Consider the following 18,962-nt stretch of genomic DNA (forward strand, 5'->3'; position numbering starts at 1 on the left):
CAGCCCATAGTCTGTTGGGAGCTAGGAACATGGACAATAATAGGCTGTGTCTGTGCAGTCCTAAGAAGATGGCTTTGTTGGGTTTGTAGTAGTTACTAAATAAATGTTTATTACATGGATGTTACTGAAAGATTTGGTTGCTACCATTTATCACCATCACCCATCCCAACTCTGTGAATGTGAGTATGCCCAGTTCACTTTCAGACTGTTTCAGTGGTGAAATTTTCCGTTGCCCTGTCAGTACCATCTCCCACATGGGACTCTCTGACCTTATTTGCTGCCCTTAGTAAATGTCTCAGTATGACAGCATTGCTCGAAGCAAATAGGAAAAGGCTGTCTTTTCTTTATTTGTCCATTTTAAACTTACTGACTTCTGATTTGAGGATTTATTCGAGTATGGAGATAATTGACAGGTTAGAAAATTAGTTTATCTCTTTCTTGATGTAGGTCTGTTGGTTTTTAACTTTAAAAAGTTGGTAACATTTAGGCTAATATATTAGCCTTCAGTCAAAAAAGGCAAGAGAAAGGAAAATTAAGTCCATTTTTATTATTTTCAGAGTGCATTCACACATGTAAGCTAGGGTATTCTCAACAACCCCCATGGCACTGTGGACAGGAAAGAGCCTGGAAAAAGGGAAAAATCACTGGGCCAGGTCTTGTCTCAGCTCTGTCTTTAATTAGCTCTGGGAGCAACAATTGTTATATGTGGAATAGAGCAGACCTACTTCCATTCACCAAATTACATCTGCTTGTGCAACCTTAGCCAAGTTACTAAATTTCCGTGTGAACTGGTTTCCTCCTATGTAAAATAGGGATACTATTACCACCATCATACATTTTCTGGGAAAATACTCTTATTTAAAATATATAAAGTATTTAGACTAATGCCTGACACATATAGCTATTACCATGTTAATCATTATTTTTTCCTTTCTATTAACGTAGATGGGGAATCTGGAATTAGAGAAAATCGCCTTCATTTTCCATAGCGTTTCACATGCAGGCGTGTTGTCATGGGTTGGTTTCCAAGGTGCTAACTTTGGGACAGAGTTTAGTGCACAGCGTTTTAGTAGGAAGTGCCCTTATGATCAAGACCTGTGGAAAGAAAGGAGAGAAAGCAGGACTGGGCAGGAGTCAAACTGCAATGCAGACCTGGTAAGATCCCTGACAGATTCTACAGGTAGCTCCAGAGCTTAAATGGCCTATCAAAGATGCTCCCCTTTGGGACACAACGGTTGTGCCATTACAACCCCAGCTCCTGTAGTCATTGGATTTTTGTTGCCCCAAAAATGACTGTGCTAGGGGGAGTCTCTGATCTGCACACTCCCCAAAGGGGCTGACTTCTTCTACCCACTTTGCAGAAGTCTGTCTACAGACAGCACTCCCAGAAATGAGGGCACACATCCTTCCTTGAAGGAAGTCTGGATGGTTCATCCCTGTGTCCATCACATGTACTAACAGTGTCCTACCAGAGAGGCAATGCAGGGTAGAGACAACGGCATTGACTCTGGTGCCAGATTTAGTTTTTTTTTTTTTTTTTTTTTTTTTTAATTAATTAATGTATTTATTTATTTACTTTTGGCTGTGTTGGGTCTTCATTTCTGTGTGAGGGCTTTCTCTAGTTGCGGCGAGCGGGGGCCACCCTTCATCGCGGTGCGCGGGCCTCTCACTATCGTGGCCTCTCTTGTTGCGGAGCACAGGCTCCAGACGCGCAGGCTCAGTAGTTGTGGCTCACGGGCCCAGTTGCTCCGCGGCATGTGGGATCCTCCCAGACCAGGGCTCGAACCCGTGTCCCCTGCACTAGCAGGCAGATTCTCAACCACTGCGCCACCAGGGAAGCCCTGGTGCCAGATTTAGAGACTTACTATATGCCAGTTACTTAATTTTTCTGTGTCTCTCTCCCTTAGCTGAAAAATGTAGATGATAATACCTATCTGATAGGCTGTTGTGATAGTAAATGAATATTTATAATTATACCTAACAGTCTATTCAATATGTTAGCTGCATTCTGCAGAAATGCATTCTGCATTTCAACATTCTGCATTTTCCCAAACCAGACAAATTTTGTCCTGTTTTCTCATCAATTAAAAACACCTATTCTAATTTTTGTTTAGAAAATGGAGTTACCGTAGTTTCTCTGTATATTTGCTTTAAATTTTGTTCTTATATTTTACACTAAGCCTGTTTACTTTCTCTACAGCCAGTTGGAAGCCCAAGATCTCTTCCTTGGATCGCTACAGTATCTCACATTTGGATCTTACAGCTACAGTATCTCACATTTACTCTGTAGCATAACATGTAAAATGTGACAGCTCCACACTAAGCCAATCTTTTGCATATTTTCTTATATTTCAAAATGTCATCATTTCCTAGCGTTAATATTACCAGTATATATCATTAATATAAGGGTGGAAAAGGATATGTATATTCAGCTTTTCTCTCAAAATCCAGTCCCTTAGTAACTCAGCCATTGGTTTTCTAGAATGTGTGTCACCCAGATGTGTGACACTACACTTCAGCTCTGTTTCAGTAGACTCCAGATGCAGACATGCCCTAAAAACTGTTATATAGAGTCCAAGCTTATACTACTCACCACACGGCAGGCCAATAATTCAAGAGGCGAGGTGTTGGGGCAAGGAGTAGCGACTTTATTCAGAAAGCTGTCAGACCAAGAAGATGGCAGACTAGTGTCCCAAAGAACCCTTTTACCCAGGTTAGAATTCAGACTTCTTTTATACTAAAAGGAAAGGGGATGTGGCTGGTTGTTGCAAACTTCTTGGTGCTGGCCAGACCCTGGAGGGGTTAAGGTAATCCTTTGTTCTCGAATCTGTCCATGTGGGTCTGGTCACCATGTTCCTGTAAACCTCCAACAAGGCAAATGTTATTTTCTGTTCTGCAACTTTTTATCTCTATATGAATGGAAAGTGTTAACATCTTTAAAGGTCAAGCCTGGGAGGCAGAGCCTTGAGAATGGGCTTTCATGTACATTTCAGGCTAAAGGCAATATTCTTTTACAGAGATGCAGAGCCAGCATGACTAAGTACAAGCAACAGAGCACAAAGGTTAGAGCTAAAGGAATAGATACAGTATGGAGTCAGATTTGTTCCTCTTTTTTTTTTTTTTTTTTTAATTTTTATTTTATTAGGTTTGTTCTTCTCTGTTACAAAACCAACAGTTGTAAATCAATCTTTTCAGAAAGTAGGGTGAGACAATATGATCACAGTTTGGACTTTGTTTAAAAAAAAAAATCCAGGGAAATTTACTCTAGGTTTATAAAATAAATATCCATGAGTTTATACTGATATATATAAATGATTGAATAAATAAACAAAGGGAAAGCATAGACTAATCTCTCATGCAGAAGAATTCCAAATAATTTATGTAGATACTCCACTCTTAAGGAGATGAAGCAAAACTCCCTATTCCTTAAGTACTGGGTGGGCATGGTAATATTTTTTCAAAAAGTACCATATGGAAATGAGGAAAAAGAGGAACTTTACAAAGGAAAAATCTGGCAAATGCTACTTCGGCCAGGTGATCAAGGTTAACATCAATAGTGATTAGTCATGTTTATAGTATGTATCCTTGATGGGATGTGATAAAAATGGCACTTCACTTCTATGATCTTCATCTCTAAAACCCATATAAATCTTCTGATTATGATGAAAACATCAGTAAAACCTCAGCTGAGGTACATTATACAAAATACCTGACCAATATTCCTCAAAATAGTCAAAGTCATCAAAAAAAAAAAAAAAAAAAAAGTCTGAGAAACTATCACAACCTAATGGATCCTAAGGAGACATAATGGCTAAATGCTATATGACTTCCTGGATAAGGTCCTGGAACAGAATATGAATACTGGGTAAAATCTAAGGAAATCTGAATAAAGTATGGGCTTTAGTTAATAATAATGTAATACAGCTTCCATAGTTATGACAAATGTACCATATGAATATATGATGTTAACAATAGGGGGAACTGGATGTGGGTGTGTTGAACCCTCTGTACCACCTTCACAACTTTTCTATAAATCTAAAAATATTCTAAGATAGGAAGTTTAATAAAAAATAAGTTGAAGTCCTCAAAAACATTTGTTTACAAGAGCATTCTCTCATCTGTCCTTTTGTTCTTACCAGTCCTCACAATTCCCCCTACCATGCTCCTTACTTATGGTTAATGAGCACATTTCCTTTCCCATTGATCTTGGCCTTGGGCCCATGACTTGACTTGGCTGATGGAAATGAGCAGAATGTGCATTCAGGGTGGGCTCAGTGCCTCTAACTCTGTGCTTCCACCATTAAAACAGTCCCAGAGAGTGGTTACTCCATTTACGCGCCTTCTAGAATGAGAAAACAGGTGGAGCTAAACTGAGCTGAGCCAAGCCAAGCTGCATGTCATTCATGAGAGCTGCAGCTGTATCGTAGTCTTCAGGTAACCTAAGAAATAAATGTTTGTTGTTATAAACCACTGAGATAATGGGAATATTAGCTACTACAACAAAAGTAGGTTAGTATACTTGCAGATATCTTTCAAATAATATTCAGTTCTTGTACTGTGTCCTTCATGAAGCCTTCCCTAATTGTCTCCATGATTCATCTATGATTTCCAGATTTAGCAAATAAAAAGAGGACTTAATGCACTTTAAAAATGTGTATAGACTAACTTGATTATAATCTCCTTAAAGCAAGTCTCAATCTTATTCATACATTCATAGATTGAGCAATATATATTGGACCTCTAATGTCCCAGGCACTTTATTAAGCTTTGGAGATATAATGGTGTATGAATATAAATAGGAGCCCTACACTCTTCAAGCTTTTAAGCTACCAGAGGGGACAGAAGTTAAATAAATAATCACAATAATAAATGCAAAACTGCAGTTCTAACCAGTGCTATTTAAAGATACCAGTGCACGTTCTTCTGAGGATCTATATATGGGAGATTTGAACAAGTCTTAATTCCAAGGCAAGGAACGTTTTCCTTGACAGTGAGTTAAGAGGTAGAATGGTAGGGAAGAATAGCCAAGCCTCTAAACAGCCCATGTATAGACGTAGCCAGCGTGGCTGGAGAAGAAAGAGTGAAGTTGGTGTGACGTGAGATTGGAGAGGTAGATGGGAGACAAACATAGCATCTCTACCCCTAACACTAACCCCAGTGTCACACACTTAGTATGTGCTCAACAAATAATGATGATCATATATGGCTTGATTCAGGCTAGCTAAACTTTTTTTTTTAATTGAAATATAGCTGACATATTAGTTTCAGGTGTACAACGTAATGATTTGACATTTATATACATTGCAAAATAGCCACCACAATAAATCTAGTTACTATAAAGCTAGTTAAACTTTTTAACAGACATACTGAATGCCTGTGGCCAGATCATGCAAGTGCAAATGTGAGTAAGGCATGGCCCTTATCTACAAGGAGCTCATATGCTAGAGGCTATAATAATCCAGTATCCATCAGCTATAGTTGAGTTCTATGTGACAAAAAAGCCAGAGCCAACTGACTTATTGCTTTATTGACTCATAAAATCAAAACAAATGTTCAACAACTAAGCTACAGGAAGGACAGGAATATAGCTAGTCTTTGAAACACCTGGAGCTAGAAACTCAAATGCTTCCAGAATTGTTTGTCCTTTGTTCTTTCACTTTAGACTAGCTTCCTCTACTTTAGGATATAGTGCTGTCTTCAGTTTGTTAGTTCTACATTTCCTGCCTTCAGACATAGAAAGAGATATTCTACAACTCTTTTTGGTTGAGCTTGGCCCAGTGACCCATTCTTGGACCAATCAATCAGGATTTGGGTAACAAAATCATGTAAAATCAAGGTCATTAAAACCATGTGACAGGAAGAAATCCTGACATGCAGAGCAACACAGATGAATCTCAAAAAGCTTACGGTAAGTGAAAGAAGCTAGGCACAAAAAAAACTGTATATTATATGATTTCCCTTATATGAAAGTCTGGGAAAGGCAAAACTATCGTGAGGAAAAGAAGATAAATGGTTGCCAGAAATGGGAGGAGGAGACTGAATACAAAGAAACATGAAGGAAATGTTGGGGTGATGGAAATATTTAATATTACGATTTTGGTGGCAGTTACACCAATAGCTTTAGCAAAACTCTTTATATTCTTAAAATTGGTAAATTTTACTGTACATTAATGATATCACAATAAAGCTAATTTTTTAAAAAGCAATAAGAACATGTGGATGGGTGACAAGCAGTTCCAAGAGAGAAGATGTTGGACAGAAAATACCAACAATATCCACCAAAAATACAGTTTGGTAAGTGGTATGCCAATAATGAAACAAAGAGCTATGATGGGAGCATTGAGGGAGCGTATTAATTTATATACAAGTGAAGAGGTCTCAAATGTTTGCTTTATCTGTGATTAAGAACAAGAGTAGGAAGAAGCAGTTCCCATGACGATTCCTAGATATTTGAAGTTCTGCAAAGTAGGCATTTCAAATAATGTAATTAGTTTTTTAAAATGTGTGTACGGGGAAGGACATGGTGGGGGAATGGAAACTGAAATGGTTTGGAGAGCCAGAAGGGAAGAAGATAGAATGAACTGAATAAGAGAATTTCTATCCGATGAAGAGGAAGAAAGACTGAACATTCTCAGGCAAAAAGGAATGAAGAAACCTGTTCCTTTCTATAAAAGAAGACCAGAAAATGAGAAGGCAGAGTTGTAATGTAAAAGACTCCAAAGCTGCAAAGTAGTTTTTTTTCCTTCCAGTTTTACTAAGATATAATTGACATACAGCACTGTATAAATTTAAGGTGTACAGCATAATATTTGACTCACATACATCATGAAATCATTACCACAGTAAGCTTAGTGAATACCCATCATTTCATACAGATACAAAATTTAAAAAAGGAAAACATTAATTTTTTCCTTGTGATGAGAACTCTCAGGATATATTCTCTTAACAACTTTCATATATAATATAAAACAGTGTTAATTATATTAATCATGTTATACATTACATCCCTAGTACTTATTTATTTTATAACTGGCCGTTTGTACATTTTGACCACCTTCATCACCATACAAAGACATTACATTATTAAGATATTAAATTATTATTGACTATATTCTCCAAACTGTACACTTTATCCTTGTGACTCATTTATTTTGTAACTGGAAGCTTGTAGCTCTTAATTTTCCTCATCGATATTCACCCACCCTCTTCCCCACTTCCCCTCTGGAAACCACCTGTTTGTTCTCTGTATCTACAACTTTGTTTCTTTTGTTTTTTAGATTCCACATGTAAGTCAAATAATACAGTATTTCACTTTCTCTGTCTGGCTTATTTCACTTTGCACAATACCCTCTAGGTTCATCCATGATGTCGCAAATGGTAAGATTTCCTTTTTTAGGGCAGAGTAATATTCCATTATATATATGTATGTGTGTATGCATGTATATGTGATATATATATGTATATTACATCTTCTTTATCTAATCATCTATCAATGGGCACTTAGGTTGCTTCCATATCTTAGCTATTGTGAATAATTTTGCAACAAACATAGGGGTGCATATATCTTTTTGAATTAGTGTGTTTGTTTTCTTCAGGTAAATAGCCAGGAGTGGAATTGCTGGATCATAGAGCAGTTCTATTTTTATTTTTTTGAGGAACATCCATACTGTTTTTTATAGTGACTACACCAAATTAGTGACCCATCAATAGTGCACAAAAGTTCCCATCCCTACACATACTCCCCACCACTTGTTATTTGTTGTTTTTGATAACAGCCATTCTGATAGGTGTGAGGTGATATCTCATTGCGGTTTTGATTTGTGTTTCCCATAATTAGTGATATTGAGCATCTTTTCATGTGTGTGTTGCCCATCTAAATGTCTTCTCTGGAAAAATATCTATTCAGGCCCTCTGCTAATTTTTAATCAGTTTTTCTTTTTTTTTCTTTTTTTGAGGTTAATTTGTATGAGTTTTTTGTCTATTTTGGATATTAACCCCTTATTGGGTATATTGTTTGCAAATATTTTTTCCCATTCAGTAGGCAGCCTTTTTTTTTCCACTGCAAAAACTTTTTGGTTTGATGTAGTCCTATTTGTTTATTTTTGCTTTTGTGTTTATTACCTGAGGAGACAAATCCAAAAAACATATTGCCAAGACTGAAGTCAAAGCTTGTATGTTTTCTTCTAGGAGTTTTACAGTTTCAGGTCTTATATTTACATCTTTAATCCATTTTGCATTTATTTTTGTATATGGTGTGAGAAAGTTATCCAGTCTGATTATTTTACACATAGCTGTCCACTTTATCCAACACCATTTATTAAAGAGACTGTCTTTTCCCCACTGTATATTCTTGCTTCCCTTGTCATAGATTAATTGACCATATAAGAGTAGGTTCACTTCTGGGCTTTCCATTCTGTTCCATGGATCTACTGTCTGTTTTTGTACTGTTTTGATTACTGTAGCGTTGTAGTATGGTTTGAAATCATGGAGTGTGATACCTCCAGCTTTGTTCTACTTTCTCAAGATTGTTTGGGCTATTCAGGATCTTTTGTGTTTTCATAAAAATTTTAGAATTATTTGTTCTTGTTTTGTGAAAAATGCCATTGGTATTTGAAAAGGAATGGCATTGAATCTGTAGATTGCCTTGGGTACTATGTACATTTTAACAAATTAAGTCTTCCAATCCATGAACATGGCATATTTTTCCATCTGTTTGTGTCATCTTCAATTTCTTCCATCAGTGTCTTTAGCTTTTCAAGTACAGGTATTTTACGTCTTTAGTTAGATTTATTCCTAGGTACTTTATTATTTTTGATGCAATTGTAAATGAGATTGTTTTCTTCATTTCTCTTTCAGATAACTTATTGTTAGTGTATAGAAATGCAACAGATTTCTGTATATTAACTTTGCATTCTGCAACTTTAATGAACTCATTAATGAGTTCTAATAGTTTTCTGGTGTCATCTTTAGGATTTTCTATATATAGTATCATGTCATCAGCAAACAGTGACAGTTTTATTTCTTCCTGTCCAATTTGAATTTCTTTTATGTCTTCTTTATGTCTTCTTTTTCTTGTCTGATTGTTGTGGCTAGGGCTTCCAGTACTATGTTGAATAAAAGTGATGAGAATGGACATCCTTCTATTGTTCCTGATCTTAAAGGAAATGCTCTCAGCTTTTCACCATTGTGTATGATGTTGGCTGTGGGTTTGTCATATATGGTTTTTATTATATTCAGGTATGTTTGAGAGTTTTTATCAGAAATAGATGTTGAATGTTTTTAAAAGTTTTTTCTGCTACAAAGTAGTTTTTTACAGGAAAGCAAATTTATTTCCTACTAACTCTAACCGTACCCCCCCAACTTTATGACTGTTAGCATAAAATGATTGCCATTGGGTTCTGCCTCATTTATTTACTTAATTTTCACCTTACTTAAAAATCAGCCAGAGAGTAGCAGTGACTTTCTTCTTAGAGTTACAAACATTCCAGCAATTAACTCAAACTTCTAATTTATGGCTAACACTTCTTTTCTTTCCTTGCTTAGGGAATGCCCTTTCTCATTAGGCATCAAGAGTCTAGTAGGGGCATTGCACAGCCAGGAACTGAGTTCTATAGCCAGGGTGAAATTGCTGAATTTTGCTATTCCTGCACTGTTTGTGGTAGTAAATTAAGCTTGACATTTTTGTCTTTTAATTTTTTTGGACTTTGCTGCACTTTAGTAAAATTGTGTGGTGTGATTTAATGAGCTCTGGTGCAGGAATAAAAAAACTGACTGTAGTCAGTGCTCATTTTTTTCATTCAGTAGATATTTACGGAGCACTTACTGTGTCCCAGGCACTGCTAGGCATACAGTATAGTGGTGAAAAATGCCTACCCTCATGGAGCTCATAGTCTAGCAGGCTAACAACCGGGTAGACAAATTATACATATATAAGCCAAGAGCTATGTTTGTGCAAGTACAGGGAACTGCAAGAGCTGATGGCAGTAGCAGCTAACAGTGGAAGGTGTTAGAAGAAAGGCATTTTAAAGAGGTAAAAAGATTTCCTGTTGAAGTTAAAATTAAGAGATGAAAAGGATCACACCAAGGGGGAAGAGTTAGAAAACCTGGAGATGAGGGAAACCATCACCTTAAGAACCCGAAAGATGCTTACAGTTTGAAGGGTGTATCTAAGAGAATAAAGTAGGTAAACTTTGAGAGACTACCTGGAATTAGATTATGATGAATCTTATGATTCAACTAAAGCAGATTAAATTTTACACTAAGGATATTTAGTTCCTTTAATTAGGGTCACTAGTTTCTTTAATTTCCTTGGGCCTAAACTTGCTCATTTGTACTTTGGAGGTTGTATTAGAAATACATTATTTGTTTGCCTAGTATTTCTTTCCTTGAAAATTTAATCCTTCCTTATGCAACCACTCCCTGCCCCAGCCACAGTCATATAACCACATGGCAGTCAAAGTGCCTCATCCTTTTGGATATAGTGACTGATTCAGAGATGAGAACCTGACCCAAACAAGGCCACTCGGAGACTATGAAATTTGATATGTGCGTGGGAGAAGAGAGCTTTTGGAGGAGAGCTGTAGTATGGGCAAAGGGCTGCTGCAGTGGCCATATATTTTAACCAATGGAGAGTGAACATGAAGCCAAAACACAAAAGAAAGCACTGAAGGGAAGGAAGGAGAATTATATCCCTATCAGGCCCTGGCTCCAGCCATGCTTGAAGCAGCTACAATTCTTGGACTTCCTAGTTATATGAACCAATTATCTTCCTTTTTTTTTCTTAAAGTAGTTTGACTTCCTTGAAATTAAAATATTCTTGATTAACACAGAGTTGATTCCGTCTGCTTTAAAGGCTATTGTGAGGATAAACTTTTAAAATAATATAAGAATGAATTGTAAACTCTAAAGAGTACCTGAGTCATAATTACACATTTAACACAAGTTCATTTGGCCATGGAGAAATAATTTTTAAACAATTATTCCCACTAAATAGGGCTCTTCTTGGAATAAACACACAGTAATAGATTTTTGCATATGCTATGATTTGGAATCATAAGTGTTTCTGTGTTGGGCTTAGTTCTGAACACTGTGTGTTTGTTTGTTTTTACTAGTAAATGAAACCAGCAAGTATTATGTTTATTCAAACGCTTATGGCCAAATCTATTTAATTACTCAGGAAAAAATTGTTTCTACTTGAACAATGTTTTTTTAATAGACTGGGGCATTATTTTTCTTTAGTACAATTGTGGTAATAAAGCTGGAAATATGTTTTCACAGCCGAGCTTCCTCAGAGGTATTTATAAAGGTTTGATTGCAAACTGACTCCCCGTGTTTCCTGCTTCTTTCTTTGTGAGTGAATTAGGGGATTCCCTGGTAGTACAGTGTATTTACTCTACCCATTTGCTATCTTACCTCCTCTTTCAAATATTTCAAACTCTCCTTGCCAGTGCATCAGGAAAAAAACTGTTTATTTTGCTCCTCAAATGGTATATTATTGCTTTTGTCATATCCTGGGATGCTCACAATACCTTCCTGAGACTCAAAGGCAAATGTGCCAGGTTTTGCAGTCATTCTGATGACATTGTTAGGAAACAGGTTGATAAACTATGGCTGAATCATTCACAATGCCAGATGTTCCTGGCAATTATTCTTATACGAAAATATATCTGATATATTCCAGAAATGGAAATTACCCACAGTTTTTCAGTGTCTGATGTATTTTTACCAGGTATTTCTTCAGTAAGCTACTTGAATGGAATGAGTTAAATAATAACAGCATTGGTTTTTCCCACAAAAGTTTGGAATATTCCCTTCAGACACAAAAGTATTTTTTTCTCATTCTCCCTTGTTAGAGATTCACCACAGTAGTGAGGCTGAATGTTTCTTTTAAGGTCTTATTACATACATTCTGAGAAGTCAAAGGAGAAATGACAATTTACAAAACAAACTGTACTATGATTTGCGTAACAATCTGTACTAAATCATAGTATGCAACACACATAAGCCCAAATTGATTTAACATCACCATAGACCCATATGTTCCAAAATAAGACCTCAGATGAATTGATTTACCCTATCTCTAAACTCACATATTTCAAAGAGAAGACCACTGACGGTCAGTAATTTGCCTTGTTTATAAATTCTGACCGATCCCTGCCCAGACCAGGCTTACTAACTTCTGCTCTAAAACCACTACGTCTATCTATCTCCTTCTCTCCTAAATCCTATAAGTACCTCTCTCCAAATTTTCCCTTTTGAGAGCTACAGATACTCTTGCTAATGTTGTGCTCAGCAAGCTTAATAAATTCAGTTTTGTGTGATCAACAGTTATCCCTGGTGATCTTTATATGGGGGCTTGGATCATTCATACACAGTGACATTATTTTCCTCATCATCCATCGTGATACCCACACTGTGCTCATTGCTCCTAGAACTTAAATCCTTGTAATGAGGGATGTAACATTTACTCCCCTCCTATTAGTTAATGGAAAGGCATCTGAAAGGAGATGGAGACCAGGGACTTATTCTTGTTCAAACTCCATATTCCTTTATTGAGGTCAATCAAAAACAGGTGGTAACCAATCCTTTTAAGTAATGACCCTGGTTCTACAGAAATTATAAAAGAGCCTCAGAAGACAATGACGTACTCATGTGCTCTCAACAAGCAAGCACTAGCCTCCACTGTTGTTGCTGTTGTTTCTTAGAGCATGCTTCCAAGGTTGGAACAAAGGAGAAATGTGCAGAGACTACATGAAGGGGGCCCAGAACAGCTATGCAAGCAGTTGCAACTTGCTTTGATCAGCACATAAACTCTTTTTGCTGTGAATTACTATCCTTTTCAATATAAATAACATGCCACCTCCATCATGACTTGTGGGGTTGGGCTACATGTTTGTTAGGTCCTTTCCAAACTCAAGTGCCCTTGAGATCATAAAAATTGCAAAGTTGGTAAACTTCGACTTTAATGATTTTTCAGCTCATCTTTTTTATTTCCCACTCTCTTCACATTGGTTCTGTTTTGCTCTTCTTCACCACTGTTCACTGATGTTCTTAGAGTTTTCCTGTTGTCCTCATTTGCCCAGGATCTTTATTTTAGGCCTGCATCCAAGAGCAAAACATCATTCTCATTCATGTGATGTTATTTCCTGTGTTGGAACTAAAACAATCAGAATGAAGTTTATAACTCTAAGGTATAATTGATTTTATCATGATCTTCCCAAAAGAAACAATCACTGAATCAAGGAATGGATGTTGGTATTCCGTGTATCATCTCTATAGCAGTGACCTACTTTTCATCTGCATCAGGTCAGCCCTGTGCAATAGTATTTTCTTATTTACATGATGAGCACATCAAGGACGCCATCAAACATTATGTCTTTCAATCTATTCCCCATCAGGCATTTGTCAGTCATTATATTCAAAAACTGCATATAAAATTAACTGACTTATAATGAACATAATTATGTGCTAAACTATGTATTTTACATGTATTTTATTTCATTAAATTCAAGTAACTGGGAGAAAACGTATTTATAGCCCCTATTTTCCAGGTTTTAAGAGGTTAAGTAAATTGCTCAATGTCACACATTTAGTAACTGTTGGACTTTGCTCTCAAGAAGTTTTCACTCTGGCTGAGTAAATAGCGATAGTCGTGGAACAGTTACACAATAACATGAGTACAAAAGACATGCCACACGACAGTACCTTATTAAATGCCCCAATTTGTGAATTCTAACCAATTTGTGAAATCTAAATTTCCTGAATTTAAAGAAAGGAGAGATCATGAAGAAATGGACTCTAGTTAGAAAGTTTCCTAAAGGAGATGGATAATTACACTGGAGTTCAAAATACGTGCAATGGCAGAATGTTTTGTGAGGACAGAAGTTGTGTCAAGTAGAGGAACAATACATTCTTGAAAGGAACAATAATTTGAATAGTCAAATTACCAAGTAAATTTTCAATAGCTAGTGAGGTCATGAATGGGGCATGGAGAGGGGGGAAATCAGGAATGAAGAGCTGTCAGTGTTAAGGGAGGTGAAAAGTATAATTTGCAGCCACACTATCCCTTCTCTCCAGGAGCCACTTGGAGCTATAAAGGGATTGGCAACTCAGGTTTATTCTAGTGGAATTTATTTGTACCTGCCTGAAGAGTTGCAAGAGCCATATTTTGAAATAGAGAGAATTTAGAAGGATGGTCTGGCAACTTCCAAACATCAAGCAGAATCATTTGTTTATGAGTTCGTCAATATATTTGTTGATTGCTTTTTTCAGTCTTTTGAGAGGTAACAAAATGGAAATATGTATAGCTGGGAATGCAAGAAAGAAAAATAAATAAATATATGGCTATATGTGGATATGGTAAATGAGAAGAAAACTGATATTTATAAGTGGATCTCAGACTGTGGATCATGACTGTGCTAAATTTTTTCCTTAATGATTTTTTTTCTTTTTTTAAAATTAATTAATTTATTTATTTGGCTGTGTTGGGTCTTCGTTTCTGTACGAGGACTTTCTCTAGTTGTGGCAAGCGGGGACCACTCTTCATCGCGGTGCGCGGGCCTCTCACTATTGCGGCCTCTCGTTGCGGAGCACAGGCTCCAGACGCGCAGGCTCAGTAGTTGTGGCTCACGGGCCTAGTTGCTCCGCGGCATGTGGGATCTTCCCAGACCAGGGCTCGAACCCGTGTCCCCTGCATTGGCAGGCAGATTCTCAACCACTGTGCCACCAGGGAAGCCCTCCTTAATTATTTTTAATCCTTACAACAACTGTAAGAAGTTGGTGTTATTTACCTTTTTTTTTTTTCCAGAGAGGGAAGCTGAGTTTTAGGAAAGTTTAATACCTAGCTCAAAGTCATATAGTTACCAAGGAATAATGTCTTTATTTTAGCCAGATCTTATTGATCTCTAAGTACATGCATTCTGATCAAATGAATCTCATCAAAAACAAAAACTCAAAATTTTAGTGAGCAAGCATCCTTGGGAAATTTAAAAGGCAAAATATTCAGATAATAATTAGTGTTTCAATGATATATTGCTGTGTAACATACCACCCAATACTTAGTGGATGAAAATGACAACTTTTAATTACTCTTCATTATTCTGTGTTAACTGGGCTCAGCTGGTTGGTTCTTCTGCCATACTATACCAGATGTCAGCTAGTTCTACAGTCATCTGGAGGCACTGCTAAGCTAGAATGTCCAAGACAATTCACTCAAATCGCTGCAATTGATGTTGGCTGTTGTCTTGGATCTCAGATGAAGATGAGACTGTTGACCAGACTATCATGATTCTTTTTCACACAGCCTCTCCATGTGGCGTGGACTTCTCACAGCATGGTAGCTGGTTCCAAGAGGGAGCGTCCAAGTGCTCAAAAGTATAAGTTGTAGATCTCTTTAGATTCAGTCTTGGTATTTCCACAGGGCTTCTACTGCCAGATTCTATTGGTCAAAACAAGTTATTGGGTCAGCCTAAACTAAAGAGGTAGAGAAAGAAATTCCACCTCTCAAAAAATGTGGCCAGGGATTTGGGGGCACTTTTAATCAACTACAACTAAAGTGTTTGTTGTGATAATGGAAGTGGGACCCCTCTGCAACTAAATGTTTTTAGTTACTTTTATGTGTGTATATATATATTCAGCCATTGATATTATAATGTTTACTCTATGTGGGTAGAAGCACTGCACCTGTTTTCACAGCACTATATTTACTCTTGGTGCTTAATAAATGTAGTTGACTTGCCCATGGATTCAACTGATGCGGACTGTTGTAAAAATAAATGCTGCTCAAGAAAGTTCTCCCTCCCACCCTCAGGTGACCTCCTAAGCAAAAGTAAACAGAATGAAATCAGCCAACCATTTTATTTCGCAAAGATCACTGTCTAGTTATGTCAAGCAACAGCCTTTTAGCTAGTCTCCTCAGTGCAGAAATCTGCAGCCTAAACCCAGGTGAAAATTTTATTCCGCATTGACCTATCTCGGGGACAGGCAACCACTTGCTGAAGAAGCAAGTTCTTATTATTAATTAGTAATTTATTATTGCATGGTTGCAAAGGAACCTTATGACCTGTTGAGACTTAAAATGGGCACAATCATCAATGTTTCTGTCATTTCAGAATAGGAAACAATTTTAGTCTAAAGTGTGTGTTTCCTGGAATGTACTTCTAAATACTTCTTTTTTTAACAACATTTTTGAAAGCCATGTTAAAAATAAAACTTTTGGCCTAAAATAATTACTTTTCCCAAACCTTGACACTTAAGTAGTGTCTACTACACAATTAACATTTGTTATATTTTGCTATAAACATAAATTTATTTGAATCAGAAAAGGTCAAGCAATAAAAGTTTAAACTCAATTCTTTCAATTTTAACAAGGTTGTATATTTTTTGTTAAATGTGGTATATGTTTGGCAGAGTAAAAGCAAATGATTGTTTATTCACTACTGAGAAAGTAACTAATTATAATCATGTGGAATCATATGATAGGAATAGGAAGCATGAGAGTAGATATAAGAAATAACAAGGAAAGCATTTGTTATGCTTTTTCATAAATCAGAGGGCAAGTGTTGCAATGAGAAAAATAAAGTTACTGATGATTGTATTTTAATATTAAAAATCATCATAAAGTATATTGAAAATGTAGCTATCTGTTCAAAATCTAAAATTAACACACATCCAGGGATTTCCCTGGTGGTCCAGTGGGTAAGACTCCACACTCCTAATGCAGGGGGCCTGGGTTCAATCCCTGGTTGGGAAAATAGATACCGCAGGCATGCCGCAACTGAGACCTGGAGCAACCAAGATAAATAAATAAATATTAAAAAATAAAAGTAATGCATATCCAAAAAAAGAGAAAAACCTAAAAGGAGAGTTATTTATATTGATATACATATATAGGGATGTTTTGGTACAAATCAATATAAATGTATTATACTGTTTGATAAACAAAGTTGGACACATAGAAATAGTTTTAACTATTTAACTATTCAACTAATTATTAACTGATTTGTCTCCAAAATTCCAGTGAAGTTGTTCCTACAACACTAATCCAAAGGTACTATTTGTTCTTGCTGTATTTGAAACTTCTTTTTCCCACCTCTCTTGTTCCCCTCCCTTGGTTTAGAGGACACCTCTGTGACTCGGAAATTTTCTTACTTTTTGATCTCTTTTATCTAAATCCTTTATAGTCTCCTTTGCTAGATGCTAGGTCCTTTTTCTCCCCAACCTGTGTTCCAGGTGTCTGTCTTCACATCACCCATTCTCACCAGTAAGCCCCTTTTAACTCTTGACTCTCAGAATCTCTGTCTCTGGAAATCCTCTCTTTAGTATCTGGAACTCATAATTTCAAAATTAAACACATTATCTTCTCCCAAAAATGTGCTTTTTCTCCTTAATTAATTTACCCCTATAATGGCATCACCACTTTAACAGTCTTCTCAGACAGAAATCTGAGTCATCAAGATGCCTCTATTCCTCTCCTTTCCATACTCCTGCACTCCTGCATACAATACATTTCTAAATTCTCATAATTCAACCTCCAGTATTTTTCTTGAATGTATTCTTTTTTCACTGACCCCGTATGGTTTCAGGCTTTTTCCTCAACTCTTCATATATCTCCCTTGTCTCCCTGTTCCCAAACTTTGTCATTTCCAGTGTTCTGGGAGCTTTCTCCTTCTAAACATACACCAAACCATAAAACCCTATGACATATCTCCATTTCCTACAGAAAAATATCCAAATTCCATAGAAGTCATTCAAGATTCTTGTAGATATTCCCTCTGTCTAAATGATAGTTTCACCTCCCAGTTCTGTGTTCTCTAGCAGTAGAAGACCATGCAGGTTGAGGTGTATTTCCACACCTTTGCACACGGTGTGTCTTCTTCCTGAAATGTCCCTTAAAATTGTCTTCCACCTAGTCAATTTCAAATTGTTAAGATTAAGCTGAATTGTTGCTTCATCTGAAAGGATTCCTGTTTAAAAAGTTAATAATTTTCTCCCATTTGCTACCATGTTACCTTGTGTATTCCTTTACTATTGCATTTTGTTGCTTCGTATTTATTTGATTGTATGCAGGCTTTCACCACCAACTAACCTCAATTTTTTGAGGAAAAGGTTTGTTTCTTATCAATCTTTGTATTCCCAGGGCCAAAAATAAGGCCTGATGTATAGTAACCTCTGAGTGAGTTTATCTTAAATGAGTTAAGTGCTTTCTCTTGCATAATGTGCTTTGGAGTTTGACAAAGCTATATTCAAATCTCATTCTGACACTTAGTTGAATGACTTTTAATTAACTTTTCACGATCACATTTCCTTCATGTGAAGATAATGGTATCTACCTCACAGAGTTGTGAGAATTGACATTAAATAATGCATTTGAAATACTTAGCACAGTGTCTGACACTTAATAAGTACTCAATAAATGATGCCTGCTACTATTATAGGGCTTAAGTTGAATAGGAGAGGAAGTAGAGACCAATGGAATACAATAGTCTGGGATAAAATTGAGGGATAAGGGGATGAAAGCGTAACCAGACTGGATGGAAGTTTTGGTAGCAATAAAAGAGGGAGAGAACAGGAGGAAAAGGAAGTCGTAGTGAGAAAGTGGAATGTCATAGTTTAGTATTCTGCTGTACAGCATTTCACTGTGATGAAAAGATCCAAGATACAGTCATAAGTTAGGGTAGAGAAAATGGATTGTAAGTAAGGATAATCAAAGTTGTGATACACAAGGAATTAAATGTCATGATATTAAATTCTTGCCTTTGGAAATTTGGATAGTAAAAGATTGCCAGGGAAATCAAAGCCAGTGTTGTCTGAAACCTCAGGTGATGCCAGAAACTTGACAGTGCAATGTTTGGCTAGTCAACAATGGTGAAGCTTTGGTTGGGATCACAAGCCTGGGGACATGAGAGGATGGATAGAGGCGGTGCCACCAGGAATAACCTAAAAACCCCTAGGCCACAAGGCCT

The sequence above is a fragment of the Balaenoptera ricei genome, chromosome 8, assembly GCF_028023285.1.
Source record: "Balaenoptera ricei isolate mBalRic1 chromosome 8, mBalRic1.hap2, whole genome shotgun sequence".
NCBI classification, from domain to species: Eukaryota; Metazoa; Chordata; class Mammalia; order Artiodactyla; family Balaenopteridae; genus Balaenoptera; species Balaenoptera ricei.